Source organism: Anomaloglossus baeobatrachus, chromosome 3 (assembly GCF_048569485.1).
Source record: "Anomaloglossus baeobatrachus isolate aAnoBae1 chromosome 3, aAnoBae1.hap1, whole genome shotgun sequence".
Taxonomy (NCBI): Eukaryota; Metazoa; Chordata; class Amphibia; order Anura; family Aromobatidae; genus Anomaloglossus; species Anomaloglossus baeobatrachus.
This window is the reverse complement of record NC_134355.1, coordinates 52,243,878-52,264,570: the sequence shown is the minus strand read 5'-3', so window position 1 is coordinate 52,264,570 and position 20,693 is coordinate 52,243,878.

Sequence of the window (20,693 nt, the reverse complement as noted above, 5' to 3'; positions counted from 1 at the left end):
GAGCTCAATCTGCACATGCACCGACTCTGGGTGACATTTCTTTGAAGCCCGCATCGCCGACAGAGCATCTGGGATACACTGCCTGCAACGTTGCCCTACTCTACCACCACCCCTACCTCCTGTGGCCTTGCTCCACCATAGCTGTTGCCCCCCTCCCAGTAAGACACCACCGGATTGTAAGATGGACTCCATTTTTATTTTTTTTTACTTTTTTTCTAAATTGGGGGTGCGTCTTATAATCCGGTGCGCCATATAAAACGAAAAATACAGTAAATAGTGCAGACTCTCACTTCCAAGGTATACGGACCACAAAGCCCATGCAGTTGCAATGGATCCCCAAGAAACTAGGGCCCCATCCACATTGGAATCCTATATATTAATAGGTGGTTTATAGCGGGGCAGGTATTCCCTTTCATTAAGGTCCTACAGTCTTTGTATGCAAGTATTAGCCAAACGTCCTACAAATAAAAATCAGGCACCATGTCTTAATAATGTAGGTGGTATAGAGAGTAGCGGGGTCAACCATCAGGAGAAAAGAGCCAAATTGTAATCTTTGCCATGTCAAAGGCAGATCAAAGTGCGCCTGCTCAGGACCTCAATGCTGGCTAGTGTGAATGACATAGTACGCGTCATGCACCCCAGCTTCAGAAGAAGGAGGACAAAGATGGCCAAAAGAGGAGGCGCCGGTCCCGGAGAACGGAGACACCAATCTGCCCATTCTGCATCGAACTGACCATTTAGGTGACTATTATAAAGTCATTTTTATGTTCTACACAGCGACCTGGGCTCTTATATACAGCATGTTAGAATGCTGTATATAAGAACCCAGTGGTGGTGGTCGCAGCTTATTGGCCAAAAAAGTGGTGACAGGTTCCCTTCAAAGTGTATTCTAAACTCCAGCACTGAGTTGGACAACCGTAATACTACTTGATGGAATTATTTGGTGCCAACAAACCTTCACTTCAGCACTATTTTTATATGAATTTGATATTTGGATCTGGTGGACGCATTTCAATACTTTGCCTCCAACTGTTACAAGAATGGCATTACCAATATCTATGGCAGGTATGCTGCCAAAAAATGTGTACAGCCAACAAAATATAGGGGAAACATGCAATTACAAGCATCGTCCCATCATGTGTGTAATTATGGTAGTGAGTGAGCCACAAATGGTGCCCTTTATGTTTACAAAAATTGGAGGATGTGACTACTGTGGGATGAAGCCTGTATAGTCTATTAGAGCCTTCTGCATAATAAAACCATGTCATAAATCCCTGACACAAGCCTAAAGAGGGAAAGAGGCGTCCCCAACCGCATGAAAAGGAAGAAAGGTAATTGAGATTTTCGCCAAGGTCATGTTCTATTTTGTCATCAATCAGGACATCATTGCATTGGAGAAATAACTCCCCCTTTACGGCTGACCTGATATTGAGACAGGGATTATAATCAGAATGTGTGGTTCTATAGAGATGGAAATTAGCAGGAAACAGGGAGTTGACTTTGACAAGGGCCATAGTTAAAGATGACCTTTAGGGTGCTTTATCCCTTAAAATGCATAATTCCCTGTTCAATATAGATTTCCCAGCTTAACCGACATATCTTCACTTATATTTACTGTATATATTTCTAAATATAGACAGATATATAGTTGAAACTTGTAGGAAAATTAAAGTGACACTAAACCTGTCCTATATATAGGCAGCAACCGGAGTATGAAGAGCTGAGCAAATTGATATATTATTATCATTATTATTATTATTATTATTATAGCATCATTTATTCCATGGCACTTTACAAGTGAAAAGGGTATACATATGTCGCGCCCGGGGCAGCCGTGCTGCTCTGATGCGAGCGGTCCTTGGCTCGAGGGGTCCCGTATTCGGGGGCACCGTCGATCAGTTTTAAATAAAAGGAAAATAATAAAAAATAGTCCGACTATGCCACTCACAGTGCGCGGCCAGGTATAGTATTGCCGCTGCTGCCGGTCCTCTCTGGGTATGGTGGATGGGGCAGTGTGGATGGTGAAGCCCTCCACGAGTAGGGCTTTTCCCCAGGGGTAGGTAGGGGTTAATGTGGAGGTGCAGGGAAATAACTCAGTCCAGACAGGGGAGTGCAGTTTGGTCGCTTTTGCTTACAGCTGGGTTTGCACCTGGGGACGTGCTGGATCCCAGGTGTGCCCGAGTCCTGTGTCCCTGTGCCAGCCGACCTGGTGCCACTCACCCACCGATGCACTCGTGTCTGTGTGAGGGTCCTCCCTGGCTTGAAGCACCCGGAGGTCTGTCTAGTGTCTGGGTCCTGCCACAGGCAGCTTGGACTATTTAAGAGACTATGTCCCGGTCCCCCCTTTGCTGCTGATGCCTTGGACGTTAGTGGTGGCAGATGAGTCCTGGAAACCCACCCGCCTGGCAGAGTTAACAGAAGGCTTGAAGTCCCGGTCTGTTCTGGGATCTGCACCCCATGCGTGCAAAGTACTGGGAGCCCTGAATTTCCACCCCCACAGGATTCCACTTTCCCTGGAGCTTGATCTCTCGATCTTCAGCTACTTTCTCCACTGAATGGCTGATGTTTCTCCTCAGGTCCTGGCGGTGTCTTTACTACTACTCCGCCAGCTTTCTTACTCCTCACTCTCCTTTCAGTTTCCTTCTCTTTCTTTGTGTCTCAAGATTCCTTTGTCTGTCTTGACACCTTTGCAGTCAATGCTCTATTTCTTACTACTGCTCACTTCCGACTCCTTTCAACCACCTTCTCTCTTCTCTCTCTCCTTTTCACTCTCTACCCACACCCCCCAGGCCACTCGCTCCTCCCCCAGGTGGCTGCCTATTAGCTCACAGTGCCCAGCCCTGTCACCTGGTTCTAAGTGTAAGTGTCCTGGTGTGCTGGTGTGTGTACTGACTGGCACAGTTATGTAGGACCCGAGCTGTTACTCTGGTGTTACCTTGTTTTGTGACACCTGGTTACCGCAGGGGTGTCACACATAAAAAACAAGTACAACAATCATGAACATTACAAAAACAGACTGGTACAGGAGGAGAGAGGACCGTGCCCGCGACTGCTCATAGTCTACAGGAGGAGAGAGGAGCCTGCTCGCAAGAGGTCACAGTCTACAGGAGGAGAGAGGATTCTGCCTGCGAGGACTCACAGTCTACAGGGAATGGGTGAGGGTACAATAGGTGAGGACAGAGCTGGTTGCACAGTGGTATACTGGACTGAGGGTTATTGTAGGTTGTAGGCTTGTCGAAAGAGGTGGGTCTTCAGGTTCCTTTTGAAGCCTTCCACAGTAGGTGAGAGTCTGATATGCTCGGGTAGAGCATCCCAGAGTATGCGGGAAGCGCGGGAGAAATCTTGTATGCAATTGTGGGAAGAGGCAATAAGAGAGGAGTTGAGAAGGAGATCTTGTGTAGATCTGAGGTTGCGTGCAGGTAGGTATCGGGAGACTAGGTCACAGATGTAGGGAGGGGACAGGTTGTGCATGGCTTTGCATGTCATGGTTAGTGTTATGAACTGGTGTCTTTGGGCAATGGGAAGCCAGTGAAGGGATCGGCAGAGTGGCGAGGCCAGGGAATAGCAAGGGAACAGGTGGATTAATCGGGCTGCAGAGTTTAGGATAGATTGGAGGGGGGAAAGAATGTTGGAAGGGAGGCCACAGAGCAGGAGGTTGCAGTAGTCAAGGTGGGAGATGATGAGGGCATGTACCAATGTTTTTGCTGATTCTTGGATATATAGATTTGTGGGGAAAATCCAGTGTAACTTGAACTCTATAGATGCAAATTTGATTACCCTGATCTTAGGAGTCCAGGGGGGGGGGGGGGTGTCTCATGCAGCTGTTCACAGCTATCACTTGGAAAACTCATTTAAGAGTAACCATAATTTATTTTATTGTCTCCAGAAATCAATGCTACAGGTGATGTGAAGAAAGGATAGGACAAGCCCTCTGAGCATGGATGGGGCACAGGGAATAGGACAAACTCTCTGCAAATGTATGGAGCGCAAGGTACATTACTTGCTTTCCATGCACACATGTAGTCCAAGGGAGCGGACAACCTGTCAGCACACAGATAAAGCTCAGGGGAGGGGATAAGCTGTCTGCACACTAGTGAGGCACATGGGAAGAGGCAAGCTCTGTGCACACGGATGGGGCACAAAGGATGGGACACTCTCTCCATGTGTAACGGGGGTCCCCGGGCAAGAGATAGTCGCCGTGTGTTCAGGGGATACCAGGCCGCAGCTCTGCTGCTCAGTAACTGCTTGCCTCCCAGTCGCCGCGTTACTAAAAGGATCACTTCTGCACAGTCCACTCTTTACTTCACTTTCACACAGAGTCAGTAAACAGCACATGGTGGTATACTTTTCAACCAACGAAACTTTACTTCTGTTCTCAGCAACAAATAGCATTTATCTCCTCATAGCATCTATAGCATGAATCTTCTTCTTACCTATATGGGCACCATTTATGATCTCATAGGAGTTCCTTCCAGACTTCTTGTCATAGCAATTTAGAGGGCGACTGCTTTCCTGGCACTTGGGCGCTTTACGAAACAACTAGGCCCCTCAACCTCCCAGCTGCCATGGCGGCACAGCCTGAACCGACTACGACAGTCCTAAGGTCCATCCGTCCCACTCACATGGATTCGCTTGCGCTCATACCAGTCCTGTTCGGCATTCCTCCTACGTTAGTGGCTAGGCCCAGGCCTACTCTTCTGAGGCCAGGACCCACTAACCTGTAGCCCTGCCGGGGGTTTCTTAGGGTGTTCGTATCCAGGACTCGGACGCCTTCCCCACCAACCAGACTATACCCCGCTTCTAGGGATGCAGTTCATAGTTTTCATCATAGAGGACCCCGCATGTCCGCATTCGTGGAGTGACCCTTAGGATCAGCGAATTAGGATCTGAATTTTGGCCTTCTTTTCAGTTTACTCCTCCTGGGGGACTCTCCAACCCCTCTTCCCTCATACTGTCCTTTTTATAAGATGCTCTCCTCCTCTTCCTTAACCCTTAGTCTACCTATCCAGGTGCCAGGACTGCTGTCCCTGAGCCACACTGCCATCTGGTGGCCAATTACACAATATACATACATAGTTATAACAGTTGACATTAAGCCAACATTAAACCGGCTATTTCTGCAGGGGTGGGCATAGCCCTGACCCCCCTTTTACATGCACACATTGAGCACATGGGATGGGACAAGGTCTCAGCACACAAATGACGTTCAGAGGAGGGGGACAATCTCTCTGCACCTCAATAGCTACATTGAGCTGAATCTGGGCCTAATGTGGTCAAGAAATTACTAAGATTACCAGTGCAACCAGTCAGGATCTACATGTCAATGTCATTGGAGTGCCATTATCTGATTTATTACAATGGCAACACATTAGTATACTTTGCACTAGTTATGGCTACTATAGCAACACATTAGTTCACTTGCACTAGTTATGATTACCATAGCAACAGATTATTAGTATGTTTGCACTAGTAATGATTACAATGGCGACACAATATTACACGTGCACTAGTTATGATTGCCATGGCAACAGTATGTTTGCACTAATTATGGTTACCATGGCAACAGATAATTATGCTTGCACTAGCTATGATTACCATGGTGACACAATATTACACTTGCACTAGTTTTAGTTGCCATGGCGACACATTATTATGTTTGCACTAGTTAGGGTTACTATGGAAACATATTATTATGTTTTCACTAGTTATAGTTGCCCTGGCAACACATTATTATATTTGCACTAGTTATGCTTACAATTGTGACACATTATTATGTTTGCACTAGTTATGGTTACCATGGCGACACATTATTATGCTTGTACTAGTTATTCTAATCTAATACCCATGGCAACCAGTCAGGTTCCAAATGTCAATGTCATTGGAGTGCCATTATCTGATTTATTACCATGGCAACGTATTAGTATGCTTTGCATTAGTTATGGTTGGCATGGCAACACACTATTATGTTTGTACTAGTTATGGTTACTATGGCGACACAATATGGCACTTGCACTAGTTATAGTTGCCATGGCTACACATTATTATGTTTGCACTAGTTATGGTTACCACGGTGACATATTATTATGTTTGCACTAGTTATCGTAACCATGGCGACACATTATTATTACGCTTGCAATAGTTACTCTAACCCAATACCCATCAATGTTTTTAATCTACAAATCTGATTCTTTACACAAATGGTCTGGAAAAGATCAATTACTACTACCATTATAAAAGCTAAAATAAAAAAGTAAAATGATCAGTTCAGACCCATAACGTGAACTATAAACAGGAACACGTATCGAACATAGAGAAATAAACAGGGGCGCAAACCCCAAAAATATCTACGAAACTCAGTTCTACTTACCCAATATCATGCAGCTCAGAAATGGTGACTATAGGGACTTGTGATCCAGGGAGGAAAGAAAACAGAGCATTGTAAATGTTATATTTTTCTCCATTATACCCATAATGTACTCTTATGAAATTCCTAAATTTCTAATAGCATAATATGGATTATATAATATGATATATATACAGTGTATATATATATATATATATATATATATATATATATCTGTATATACAGTTAGGTCCAGAAATATTTGGACAGTGACACAATTTTCGCGAGTTGGGCTCTGCATGCCACCACATTGGATTTGAAATGAAACCTCTACAACAGAATTCAAGTGCAGATTGTAACGTTTAATTTGAAGGTTTGTTCAAAAATATCTGATAGAAATTGTAGGAATTGTACACATTTCTTTACAAACACTCCACATTTTAGGAGGTCAAAAGTAATTGGACAAATAAACCAAACCCAAACAAAATATTTTTATTTTCAATATTTTGTTGCGAATCCTTTGGAGGCAATCACTGCCTTAAGTCTGGAACCCATGGACATCACCAAATGCTGGGTTTCCTCCTTCTTAATGCTTTGCCAGGCCTTTACAGCCGCAGCCTTCAGGTCTTGCTTGTTTGTGGGTCTTTCCGTCTTAAGTCTGGATTTGAGCAAGTGAAATTCATGCTCAATTGGGTTAAGATCTGGTGATTGACTTGGCCATTGCAGAATGTTCCACTTTTTTGCACTCATGAACTCCTGGGTAGCTTTGGCTGTATGCTTGGGGTCATTGTCCATCTGTACTATGAAGCACCGTCCGATCAACTTTGCGGCATTTGGCTGAATCTGGGCTGAAAGTATATCCCGGTACACTTCAGAATTCATCCGGCTACTCTTGTCTGCTGTTATGTCATCAATAAACACAAGTGACCCAGTGCCATTGAAAGCCATGCATGCCCATGCCATCACGTTGCCTCCACCATGTTTTACAGAGGATGTGGTGTGCCTTGGATCATGTGCCGTTCCCTTTCTTCTCCAAACTTTTTTCTTCCCATCATTCTGGTACAGGTTGATCTTTGTCTCATCTGTCCATAGAATACTTTTCCAGAACTGAGCTGGCTTCATGGGGTGTTTTTCAGCAAATTTAACTCTGGCTTGTCTATTTTTGGAATTGATGAATGGTTTGCATCTAGATGTGAACCCTTTGTATTTACTTTCATGGAGTCTTCTCTTTACTGTTGACTTAGAGACAGATACACCTACTTCACTGAGAGTGTTCTGGACTTCAGTTGATGTTGTGAACGGGTTCTTCTTCACCAAAGAAAGTATGCGGCGATCATCCACCACTGTTGTCATCCGTGGATGCCCAGGCCTTTTTGAGTTCCCAAGCTCACCAGTCAATTCCTTTTTTCTCAGAATGTACCCGACTGTTGATTTTGCTACTCCAAGCATGTCTGCTATCTCTCTGATGGATTTTTTCTTTTTTTTCAGCCTCAGGATGTTCTGCTTCACCTCAATTGAGAGTTCCTTAGACCGCATGTTGTCTGGTCACAGCAACAGCTTCCAAATGCAAAACCACACACCTGTAATCAACCCCAGACCTTTTAACTACTTCATTGATTACAGGTTAACGAGGGAGACGCCTTCAGAGTTAATTGCAGCCCTTAGAGTCCCTTGTCCAATTACTTTTGGTCCCTTGAAAAAGAGGAGGCTATGCATTACAGAGCTATGATTCCTAAACCCTTTCTCCGATTTGGATGTGAAAACTCTCATATTGCAGCTGGGAGTGTGCACTTTCAGCCCATATTATATATATAATTGTATTTCTGAACATGTTTTTGTAAACAGCTAAAATAACAAAACTTGTGTCACTGTCCAAATATTTCTGGCCCTGACTGTACATATATATATATATATATATATATATATATATATATACTTATTACCTATCGATAGACTTCATAAATTCTATCACATAGGAGATTACAAGGCCAGATTTTGTCCAAAGCACTGAAACAAAGTGTCAAAAACTGTAATCCTTGGCTCTCGATGATGTATAGTAAAAATAGGTAAATAATCCACAAAACTGAAGTCCTACCTTCACACATTAAAAAAGAGAGGCATTAGAGTAGTCAGGGACCCAATGACAAGAGGTCACCTTGCCTTTGGCTGTTGGGCTCACATAAAACCGTCCATTTTTTGTGCCAAGTATCTCATTTTTTTACATTTTTTCCATAGCAGTAATGTATGTCTATTCCCATATTCATTGTTCAACGTATCTTAGGACTGCAGTGTTTGTCACTATGTTTCATATTCAGTTTGCACTTGTTCACATTAGAAAGGTAGGATGTGCCATCAGTCTTTTTCTTAGATTACTGGGTCATGTTTTCTGATTGAGCACTCCTGCTCTTCATTCTTAGGCAATTTTAATTCTGAATTTTCAGGTTCCTGTTCGCCCATAAATTGTAGGTTTTTTAACAAACAAAGGCATTAGTTTGATAGGGACCCAAAAAAAATGAGGTCGCCTTGCCGTTGGCTGTTGGGCTCACATAAAATCTGGCCAGTTTTGTTTGCTAAGTATCTCAATTTTTACATGTTTTCCATAGCAGTAATGCATGTCTTTATTCCTATATTCATTGTTCCACATATCTTAGCTCTACTGAGTGCAACTGTCTCCTTTTTGTTACTATTTTTCTTACACTCTGACATAGCTTCTGTTTATAACATGAACCATTATGCTCTACTGGATCTATTTTAAGAAGACCCCTTTTAACTTTAGTGCTTTTTGGGGTTTCCATGAAGGTTTATATAATTTGAGCTGCTGACATAGTGATGCATGCTGCAATATTTTTGTTGTTAAGTGAAGTAAACAGCCTTGAAATCCATAAATGTCCTCTAAAAAAAAGTAAAACGTTATGGCTCATGGATATGGAGGGCAAAAATAGAAAAATACAAGATGGAGAATCCATTTCTGCAATGATGCAACTCTATTCCGATATACAGTATGTCCAGCCAATTCTTCTATTATTTCACAAGAGTGATATGCAAATTTTAGCAGTACGGTCATAAGAATAGGTCACCTACAGAGGGAACTTTGATGACCACAACTTTCGTTATTTGTTTTAGGAAATAAAAGCCACTGACCTTAGAAACAGACATACATTTGTTATGCACATCCATGAATATGAGCTTAGAGACATATATCTGGTCATAACCACAGTCCTCTCCATACACAGTACATGAATGATTCACTGCGCAGGCGATGGACACGAGTCATTTTCCTCTGTGGCTCTGCCTTTGACACCATTTACACCATTATTATTATTAGATAAAATAATAATAACGACCTACCTTATCCTCCTACAGTGCGTAAAATACATTTACCAAAATATGTTTTTATTCTTTAAATTGAAAGTTTAGAATTTGGGTTCACCAAGTCCATTGATTTTGATAATATTGTTACATTTAATGTTCACATTCTCTTCAATTTTTCCCTTCTCTGTGATTCTTCCATGTTTATAGGGTCAATCACGGTCAGTACTATTTTTTTTACTTGTCTACTATATACAGTACAATTTACTGGTTTTTTTTATTATTTTTTATCATATAATCATAGAATGGTAGAGTTGGAAGGTATCTCAACGGTCATCGGGTCCAACCCCCTGCGAGTGCAGGTTTTCCTAAATCATCCCAGCTATATGTTTATCCATCTTCTGCTTGAAGATTTCCATTGATGGAGAGCTCACCACATCCCGTGGTCATCTGTTCCACTCCCTGACTGCCCTCACCACCTCATGTGGTCACCTGTTCCACTCCCTGACTGCCCTCACTGTCAGAAAGTTTTTCCTAATGTCTAATCTGAATCTCCTTCCTTTAAGTGTCATCCCATTGCTTCTTGTACTTCCTTGTGCTAATGAGAATAGGGTGGTTCCCTCTGCAATGTGACAACCTTTCAGATATTTGTTGACCACTATTAAGTCTCCTCTCAGCCTTCTCTTTTTCAAACTAAACATCCCGAGTTCTTTTAGCCGGTCTTCATAGGACATGGTTTGCAGACCTTCTACCTTCTTGGTTGCTCTTCTCTGGACTTGATCCAATATATCGATGTCTTTCTTGAATTGGGGTGCCCAGAACTGTACCCAGTATTCCAGGTGGGGTCTGACCTGGGCAGAGTATAGGGGAATAATTACTTCTCTTAGCTAGGATTGTAGCCTAAAGACAACCCTGCCCTTGCTTATCTATTCCTTGTTCGGTTATTAAAAGGGAACCGGTCAGGATGATTTACTACTAAAACTAGCAGTATGGTTGTATTGTTATTACTCCATGAATAAAAACAATATCCGTTTTGTAGTAATATGATGGTAAATCAAGCTTTGAGGACACATGTGAATTAGCTTTGAGGAGCATTGGGTGCTTGTTAATGGACTATGTCTTCGTTATTCTGCTTCCAACATGGTAGCTCAGTGGTTAGCACTGCAGTCTTGCAGCACTGGGGTCCTAGGTTCAAATTCAACCAAGGACAACATCTGCAAGGAGTTTGTATGTTCTCCCCGTGTTTGCGTGGGTTTCCTCCAGGTTCTCCGGTTTCCTCGCACACTCCAAAAACATACTGAAAGGAAGTATAGATTGTACGCCAGGGGACTGTGTTGCTGATGTATGTAAAGCACTCTGGCGCTATATAAGTGAATAAATATTATTATTATTATTCCTGACCCACTTTGTTCTCCTTGATTGACACCTTCTCCTCCCGTCACATTTCCAACCAGCTTAGATCTTGCTCTTGTGCTATTACTTCCATTATGTTATGAAAGTAAAGCAGTTGCTGACGCACAGGAAAGTACTACAAATGCATTGGCGCAGAGAATATGCAAGCTTTCAGTCAGACATAAGCCTGACATAGCGGAAATGGAAGATTTCAATCAGTTGCGCTACGCAGAATCAGAAAGACAGACGTGTCATGTGGAGATTTTCTCTAGCTAATGGTGGCATCAGATCCTGTTCAAATTGCTCATTCTGACACTCCATCTGAGAGATTCTCTGGTGTCTGTGATCAACGCAGGCAAACTCGGGCATCGACCTGCTGTGTGCTGATTCATGATTCATAGACAAACTAGAAAGAGTTAATCTCTGCCTATCTACTTTTGTGTTCTCTTTGATCACCTGTTGTAACAGAGCCTACCACATCTGCTCCTCACATACTGTATATATATATATATATATATACTGTATAAATATATATATATATACATATATATATATATATATATATATATATATACACTGGCTGGGTCCTTTCTCCTATGCCAGCTATAGCTTGTTTTAGTTGGTCTGGTGTGGTGTTCCAGATTACATGGTGGTTGCAGTTCTTGTTGCTTTTTGCAGTTGTGGAGTTTCCCCCAGTTGTCTTTGTGGCTTCTTTCCTGCTCTTATTGTCCTCCTGAATCTCTTATTGTTCTATCCTGTGTGAGTGTGTGTGAGAGTGTGTGTGTGTGTGCAGTGTGTCAGAGTTTTGGTTCTCCCTTGTCTGTCTTCATCTGTGTTTATTATCACATTCCTGCACCGTCCTTCCCTAGTGGGAGGGGGAAAATCATACTAGGTCTGGTTAGGAGCAGGGTCAGGAACGAGACTCAGGCATCTCCACCATTAGGAGTATTCCTGAGATTAGGGATAGCATTGGGTCCCCTAGCGTGGAGGAAAGCATAGAGACCCCTATCCCTCATTATCAAAGAAATCACATCAGGACACATGGCCTGCTAATACGCTAAAAAAGTTGATGCAGGCACCTTAAAGTGGTGCACGGTGTGCCGAAGGGACTGTGATAAGGACCTTGTACTGCCACACATGATTTTCTTTTTTAATAAAAAAAACTATTAGTGTGCAAGTTTACTCACCATGTCATTACTTGAAAATTCTACATGGATGGCCTATGCCTTACAGAACAAAACTAATGAAATGACAGCTTGTTCTCAATAGAATGGAGCTCCGTGAGGTCTATTGTTTCACATGCTGAATGTTTGGCCTGCCAAGTGATTATACTATAGCAAATAGTAAAAAAAAAGAGAATGTATGCATTCCTATGAAATAATAGGAAACAAAAGATCCTAAATATATCCTGCACAGGTAAATATTAGGTTAGGTGATGTCATTAGAAACTCTACATTGTACATGTGAGTTACATTGTGCAGGCATATTTGATGTTATTTTTGTATCCAAAGAACAGGTGTCTACTGAACTGTATCCAAGACAAAAAATCATAGCCCATCAGTGTACCGGCATCCAATGTATCAGAATATTAAAATCCAACTATATATATATATATATATATATATATATATATATAGGAATAGATATTCAAGAAGCTACATTACTTTGCAATATTACCTTGTTGGAAGCTTGAAGCACAAGTATTCATTGACTGCGATAGTAGACCAACCACTGATTGTGAATAGTCTCAAGAGAATAAAGGGTGCTTTACACGAGACGATCTATCGTGCGATAGATCGTCGGGGTCATGGTTTTTGTGACGCACATCCGGCATCACTTGCGACGTCGGGCTGTGTGACACCTCCGAGCGACGCAGTATCGCTCAAAAATCGTGAGTCGTGTACTCGTCACTCGGTTTCATAATCTCGTTTAATTAAAATGGTGCCGGTTGCTCATCGTTTCCGGGGTAGCACACGCCGCTCCGTGTGACACCCCGGGAATGATGAACAGCAGCTTACCTCCATCCCGCAGAGGTGGACGGGATGTTTACGTCCCGCTCATCCCCGCCTCTCCACTTCTATTGGCCGGCGGCTGTGTGACGTCAATGTGACGCCGAACGTCCCTCCCACTTCAGGAAGTGGACGTTTGTCGCCCACAGCGAGGTCGTCCGGAAGGTAAGTGCGTGTGACGGGGGTTAAACGAGTTTGTGCACCACGGGCAGCGATTTGCCCTTGACGCAAAAATGACGGGGGCGGGTACGATCGATTGTGAAATCGCACAGTCGGTCATCCCGTGTAAAGCAGGCTTAAGCTAAATGGCCCATTACATACTATGATATATCTAACGATATGTCGTCGGGGTCACGTCATTAGTGACGCACATCCGGCATCGTTTGACATATCATAGCGTGTGACAGCTACGAGCGACTGTGAACTAGCAACAATACTCACCTTATCGTTGTTCTTTGACACGTCGCTCATTTTCAAAAAATCGAACGTACTTCTGCGTGCCGGTTGTTCATTGTTCCCGAGGCATCACACATCGCTCCGTGTGACACCCCGGGAACGATGAACTGCAGCTTACCTGTGTCCCGCTGGCAATGCGGAAGGAAGGAGGGGACAAACGATGGAGGCGGGTGCGATCGCACATGCAATCGCACGATAAATCGCCGCGTGTAAAGCGACCTTTAGATGTCCACCAGTGTACTGGCATCTAATGTATCTGAATATTCATATGAATATTTACATGTATTGGAATAGATATTCCAGAGGCTACATTGCTTTGGAATATTACCTTCTACCTGGAAGCCTAAAGCACAATTTATTCATTGACTACGTTGGTAAACCAACCACTGATTGTGAATAGTCCCAAGAGAATAAGCTTAGATGTCCACCGGTGTACCGGCATCTAATGTATCTGAGTATTCATATCAATATTTACATACAGTACAGACCAAAAGTTTGGACACACCTTCTCATCTCTAGAACAACTGTTAAGAGGAGACTTTGTGCAGCAGGCCTTCATGGTAAAATAGCTACTAGGAAACCACTGCTAAGGAAAATAAAGAAAACTCTTTGAATGAGAAGGTGTGTCCAAATTTTTGGTCTGTACTGTATATTGGAATAGATATTGCAGAGGCTCCATTACTTTGGTATATTACCTTCTAGCTGGAAGCCTTCTAAAGCACAAGTATTAATTAACTTTGATGGTAGATCAAACACCTATTGTGAATGGTCCCCAAGATACGGAGATTGAAACCTCCAAATTAACACAGTCAATTTTAATTGTTTCACAGTTGTTAAGGTTGAAAGTTCTCCTCCTAAGTCCATGAGTATAACCTATTCTATACTGGTATATTATATGATTATCAAGTTTAGTACCCATGTCAATAGGAACATTTTCCATACATGGTTAAAGACACATCTGGAAAACAATCTACCTGCATTTTACTTATATACTTTATTTTTTTAATGGGTGGTAACAACAACTCCTAATATGACCTGACCATTGTTAAATGGGTTGTCCATACTTGGATTCTCTGATGCCAGGAGCGGGCAGTCATGTGACTGTAAGTATGCAATTTGTATACTTCTGGCCACATTCTGACTGGATGTGTCTGGCTTCACTTAATGCACTTGTATTGTAAGTAAGGTTGCAGACATCTAGTCGGCACATGACCACATGTATGACATAATTGTGGTCACGCACTCATTGGCTCCTTGTGCAGGAGCCAGAGAATCCTGATGGTGCACACATTGCACACTGTGAGGATTTATAACTCTGCAGTTACATTGAGTGGCTGCAGACTTGCAAACCAAGCCTGGACAACCCCTTTAAGGACAAATTGGGAGTTGCAGGTTCATGCGGTACAAGTGTATTTGCTGAAGACTGACCAGACAATACAACTGATTACTGTAATGGTGATGTATTCATGTACTGATATTGGTTCTCGTGATACATTCATGTATTAATGGTGGTTGTGGTGATGGATCCATGTACTGATGGTGGACCTGGTGATATAATGCTGTACTGATGGTGGCTCTGAAGATGTATTTATGTTCTGACAGTGGTTCTGTTGAAGTTTTAATGTACTGACAATGGTACTTTCCTAATCCTTTTCAGAAAACTCAAGACACCAAGCTTTGTGGAGTTTTGATGCTAGATTGGAAGAGTTTCTGCTCAGTTTCAGCTTACCAAGTTAGCTGTAGACCTGCAGACCAAAGAAGTTTAGCCTATTTTAATTTTGGCTCCTACCTTCTGCCCTAAATCCTTGCTAAAATACTCTGCATTAAAGTACCATTAGAGTTCTGACTGGTGGAGGTACAAGTCAAGTACGGTAAGTAGAATTTGCACCTATCAGACAGTTATGGTATATACTTTCAATATGCCATAAATGTCCCATAGCAGAATACACCTTAAATTTTGTTAGTGGTCCTCCGGACTGGTATAATATGACAGTGTGACCCTTCGACCAACAAAGGTTGTGCATCCCTGATATAGTATAAACTAAAGTGTGCAGTTCTTGGCCAAGTCATCTCTCTGTTAAAGAAATGGAAGAAAAAGTTTGTTTTTTCAATTGGGGAGGGCAGAGGTCCAAAATTTTGGTTGTAGTGTAAATTCATAATTATGGAAGAGGTTAAAGCAAGTTTTGATACTTTGCCAAAACAGATTATACTGTATTTAAAAAAAAATTGAAAATTCAAAATGATCATTTAGTAAGATTTTATTACTGTTTTCACTCCGGGCCTGTTCCTATGGTGCTATGGAATATATTATTAAGCATGCATAGCACCTTAGTGGGATGTAAAAGGTTTTTTTTAACCAGAAAAATGTATATGTGGCAGCTCATTACATCATGTATGTTTGAGAAGTATGCCGAGTTGACCAGAATGATACATCATTATTTGAAACATAAAGACATAGTTGATTTTCTGGAATAAATTTTGGGTTCGTTGACAGTGTGTCATGACAGGGCATTAGTCCTCTCCATCCTGGCCAAAATGTAATTATGCCGCAGAGTCATAATTTCCACTAAGTTTAAGCTGTGAATGGTTAGCACATGTTTAAATACTGTCCTGAGTGATGTCACCTTTCTTTTTTTTTTTCTAGTTTTTGCAACTGTGCTCTTCCCCCTTAGGTCATAAGTAGTGATGAGCGACCACTACCATGGTTGATTGCTTGGTACTTGAAACAAGCAGTTGGATGCTCAGATGGGCGCGACTCGAGGACCTGAGTATAATGGAAGTCAATGGGAAACTCAAGCATTGTTCCGGAAGATGGTTAAAAAAATGCTCGATTTTCCCATTGATTTCCATTATGCTTGGTTCTCAAAACAAGTATGTCGGATGGACGGACGGGTTTGACTCAAATACTGAGCATAATGGAAAGCAATTGCGAACTCGAGCATTTTTTGGAGTATCTTCTGGAAAAATGCTTGCGTTTCCCAGTGACTTTCATTATACTCGTTATTTAAAACGAGCCAGTCTGAGAGTCTGAACTGCTCATTTCAAGCCCTGAGCACCCGAACATGGAAGTGCCCGCTCCCCACTAGTTACGAGCACTTAGCATCCAAACTTGGTAGTGCTCACTCATTCCTAGTTATGAGTATCGAACACCTGAGCATGGTAGTGCTCGCTCATCTCTAGTTTAGAGTACCAAGCAACCGAGCATGGTAGTGCTTGATCACCATCATTTACAAGTACCGAGCATCTAAGCATGGTAGTGCCCGCTCATCACTAGTTGTGAGTACCGAGCACCCCAGCATGGTAGTGCCCGCTCATCACTAGTTACGAGTACAGAGCACCTGAGCATGGTAGTGCCCGCTCATCACTAGTTATGAGTACTGAGCACCCAAGCATGGTAGTGCCTGCTTATCACTAGTTACGAGTACAGGGCACCTGAGCATGGTAGTGCCCGCTCATCACTAGTTACGAGTACAGAGCACCTGAGCATGGTAGTGCCCGCTCATCACTAGTTACGAGTACAGAGCACCTGAGCATGGTAGTGCTCACTCATCACTAGTTACGAGTACAGAGCACCTGAGCATGGTAGTGCTCACTCATCACTAGTTACGAGTACAGAGCACCTGAGCATGGTAGTGCCCGCTCATCACTAGTTACGAGTACCGAGCACCCGAGCATGGTAGTGCTCACTCATCACTTGTTACGAGTACTGAGCACCCGAGCATGGTAGTGCTCGCTCATCACTAGTTACGAGTACAGGGCACCTGAGCATGGTAGTGCCCGCTCATCACTAGTTACGAGTACAGGGCACCTGAGCATGGTAGTGCTAGCTTAATACTAGTTACGAGTACAGGGCACCTGAGCATGGTAGTGCTCACTCATCACTAGTTACGAGTACAGAGCACCTGAGCATGGTAGTGCCCGCTCATCACTAGTTATGAGTACAGGGCACCTGAGCATGTTAGTGCCTGCTCATCACTAGTTATGAGTACAGGGCACCTGAGCATGGTATTACCCGCTCATCACTAGTTATGAGTACTGAGCACCCGAGCATGGTAGTGCCCGCTCATCACTAGTTACGAGTACTGAGCACCTGAGCATGGTAGTGCCCGCTCATCACTAGTTACGAGTACAGAGCACCAGAGCATGGTAGTGCCCGCTCATCACTAGTTACGAGTACCGAGCACCCGAGCATGGTAGTGCCCGCTCATCACTCCATTTGAATAAAGCTAAAACTGTGTTTTCAGCCAACTCACTCCCACCCTCAAGATTTTCCACTTCTGGTTTCCATATTTCCACAATCCAGCTTGTTATATATAAGACATTGAAGTCAATAATGTTAACTGGTAAAGACATCTTCATATATCTATATATATATGTTCGCGTCCTATTTTAACCCTCTCAGCAAGCCCAGACCTCATATTGCAACATCCCTACACCCCCGCCAGTAAATGACTGATGAGACAAGGAGAAAAGTGATCCAAAATCCAAGAAATGAAAAACCCTTTGAAAAAAAAAAAGTAAATGTGGAGTAATGAAGGATCCAGGCAGCTCGTTCTTCATGAGTCATGCTATGAAGGAGGCCAAGTGAATGCCTTCAGCTCCTTTTTATTAATCTCTTTCCAAATACTGCCACAAATCCCAAACTTCACAGAACGAAAGAAGAAACCAGGCGTTGTTTATTGCGCCGGTTTTAACAACTATTTTCTTTATAAATGACATGTCAAAATCTTCTATTTTATAGGTATTTAAAATCCAATTGGTAAGTAGCGAGAACCCAGCTGATACCAATAAGTGGAAGTTATGGAGGCGCCGCCTTCCCCCCCTCCTCATCCTCAGCTTTTGCAAAAGACTGAAAATAGCATCAAAGTATGGCTTTGATTATGGACGTTGCCTGGAGCAGCATCAGAGCAAGCTTTGACGGGGAAAGCTGTTTTCTGAGAAGTCAAAAGTCAGTGATACTGTCCAGTAGACCCTGGCCGAGGTCACGGGTCATCTTGTGGATAAGGAGGGTCAGATGTGTGTGTTTGTGTATGTTTATCAGAGTCAAAGTGAAAAATTGTCCTAGTTTCCAGCAGTTTTACGCCCCCACACTTCTTTTTTATATTTATTTACTTTTTTTTTTCTTTTGAGAGATTTATTGTAAGATTTTTATGGAAACAATTTAATCATTGTGCATTTTTTTTTGCATTGCTGTCATGGGAATTTTAGAGTAAATTTAGTTTTATAACTTTAGGTCCAAATTTTGAGCAAATTAATTTTGTATGTTTTACTCAAAACATTTAATTGTTTAATTCCCAGAGGGGCATTGCAGCTATAAGTCCCCTTACTGACAGCCAGACTGGTTTGCCAGGTCTGCATAAGGAGAATAGTCTTCCCCGTGGCACCCACATAGCTTCTCATAAGCCAGATCAGATACCCACACTTTGCACTGACGAGGGGCAATCACCCCAAAACACTGTGTCTGCAAATTGGGATCCTGATCTGGCAATAAATCCTAAGGGGTACTTTGCACGCTGCGACATCGCTAGCCGATGCTTGCGATGCTGAGCGCGATAGTCCCCGCCCCGTCATAGCTGCGATCTCTTGTGATAGCTGCCGTAGTGAACATTATCGCTATGGCAGCTTCACATGGACTTACCTGCCCTGCGACGTCGCTCTGGCTGGCGACCCACCTCCTTCCTAAGCTGGCGGGTCGTGCGCCGTCACAGCGACGTCACACGGCAGGCGGCCAATAGAAGCGGAGGCGCAGAGATGAGCGGGACGTAAACATCCCGCCCACCTCCTTCCTTCCGCATAGTCGTCGTGAGCCGCAGGACGCAGGTAGGAGATGTTCCTCGCTCCTGCGGCTTCACACACAGCGATGTGTGTGTGTCGCCCTGGGCAAGCCAGGGGACACAGGTCACAACACCACCACACCCCACACTCCAGGTAGGCACACCAATGCTAACCAGAAATCCTTGTTGCCTTCCTCCAGAGGCTGATGATTCACACCAGGGAGTGGGCCAGGCGGTTGGCTCCGCCCACCAAGGAGATCACAGTGCTGGAGGCAGGAAGGACCAGGCAGATAGCACCGGGCAGGGGAAGAGTGAAGTCTAGCTGAGGGCTAAAGTAAACAGCAAGTGAAAGTAAGGAAAGTAAAAGTGGAAAAGGAGGAAAACAAGTGAAGTGACAGAAGGAAGGAAAGCCTGAAGGGTCCAGCTTTGTGGAGGGCCAGATCAGCAAGGTCAGCGACGGCGGTGACTGTCTGGAGGGGGACCGTTTGGAAGTTCCTGGAAGGACCCCGTTGGCTGTGTGCCCGGTGGCCTGGAGCAGTGTTCCGAAGGACAGTCAGCACCAGGGCAGGGGCCTCTCGGACCCCGGCAAGGCTAGGAGTCGCCAAATTTGCCAAATCCGTCAGTGAAGGGGACGTAGAACCCCCAACAACCAAGTCCCGATTGAAGGCAACAGCCCAACCTGAAGAGAGAGACACCGCCACCGCCAAGGCACCAGTTTCTCAGGGCCAGCGCCTGCGGGCAAAGTGTAGAGCTCCTCCGGCCCAGATTGCAGTCGGGGAGCGGGTAACCGGAGGGAATCCACCGCTACCATCAGTCAAAACATAGGTGCAAGGAAGAGGGACATCACCGTCACCTACCGGGAGTGCAGGTGCAGCCGTCTGTGGGACCGTCCTACCAGCCGTTTGGTTTACCGTACAAACTGTGTCCGTGTCTCAGGCTGAGTGAGTACCACAGTGCCGCAAGGCACAACGCTGCCCCCGCGTCCCTGCGCCCACCAGGCCCCGCACCTCACAAACCACCACCGGGCCCCGGGATCACCAACCCCTACCCACGGAGGGGCAACACAACACCTGGCTGCTCCCCATCACCATCCCCGGGATCTCCCATCCAGAGCAGCGGTGGTGCAATCACCACAACCGTGGGTGGCGTCACGAACTATAACAATCCCCACACCCAACAAACCCCTTTCACTCACGGGCGAGGAGTGTCGCTCCAGAAACCCCGGGATCCGGCCCACCGCTCGAGCCACCACTGAGCAGCTGCCGGACCCGAGCAGAAGGGGTGAGCGCGGTGTGCTGACACCCTCCTCCCCGCCCGCGACAACTTGGCGTCACGAACAGGATCTTACCGCTCTGCCGTCTGGTAGAGGTGCGCCTTGTTACCGCCGGAGGTATCCGGCAGAAAAATTTC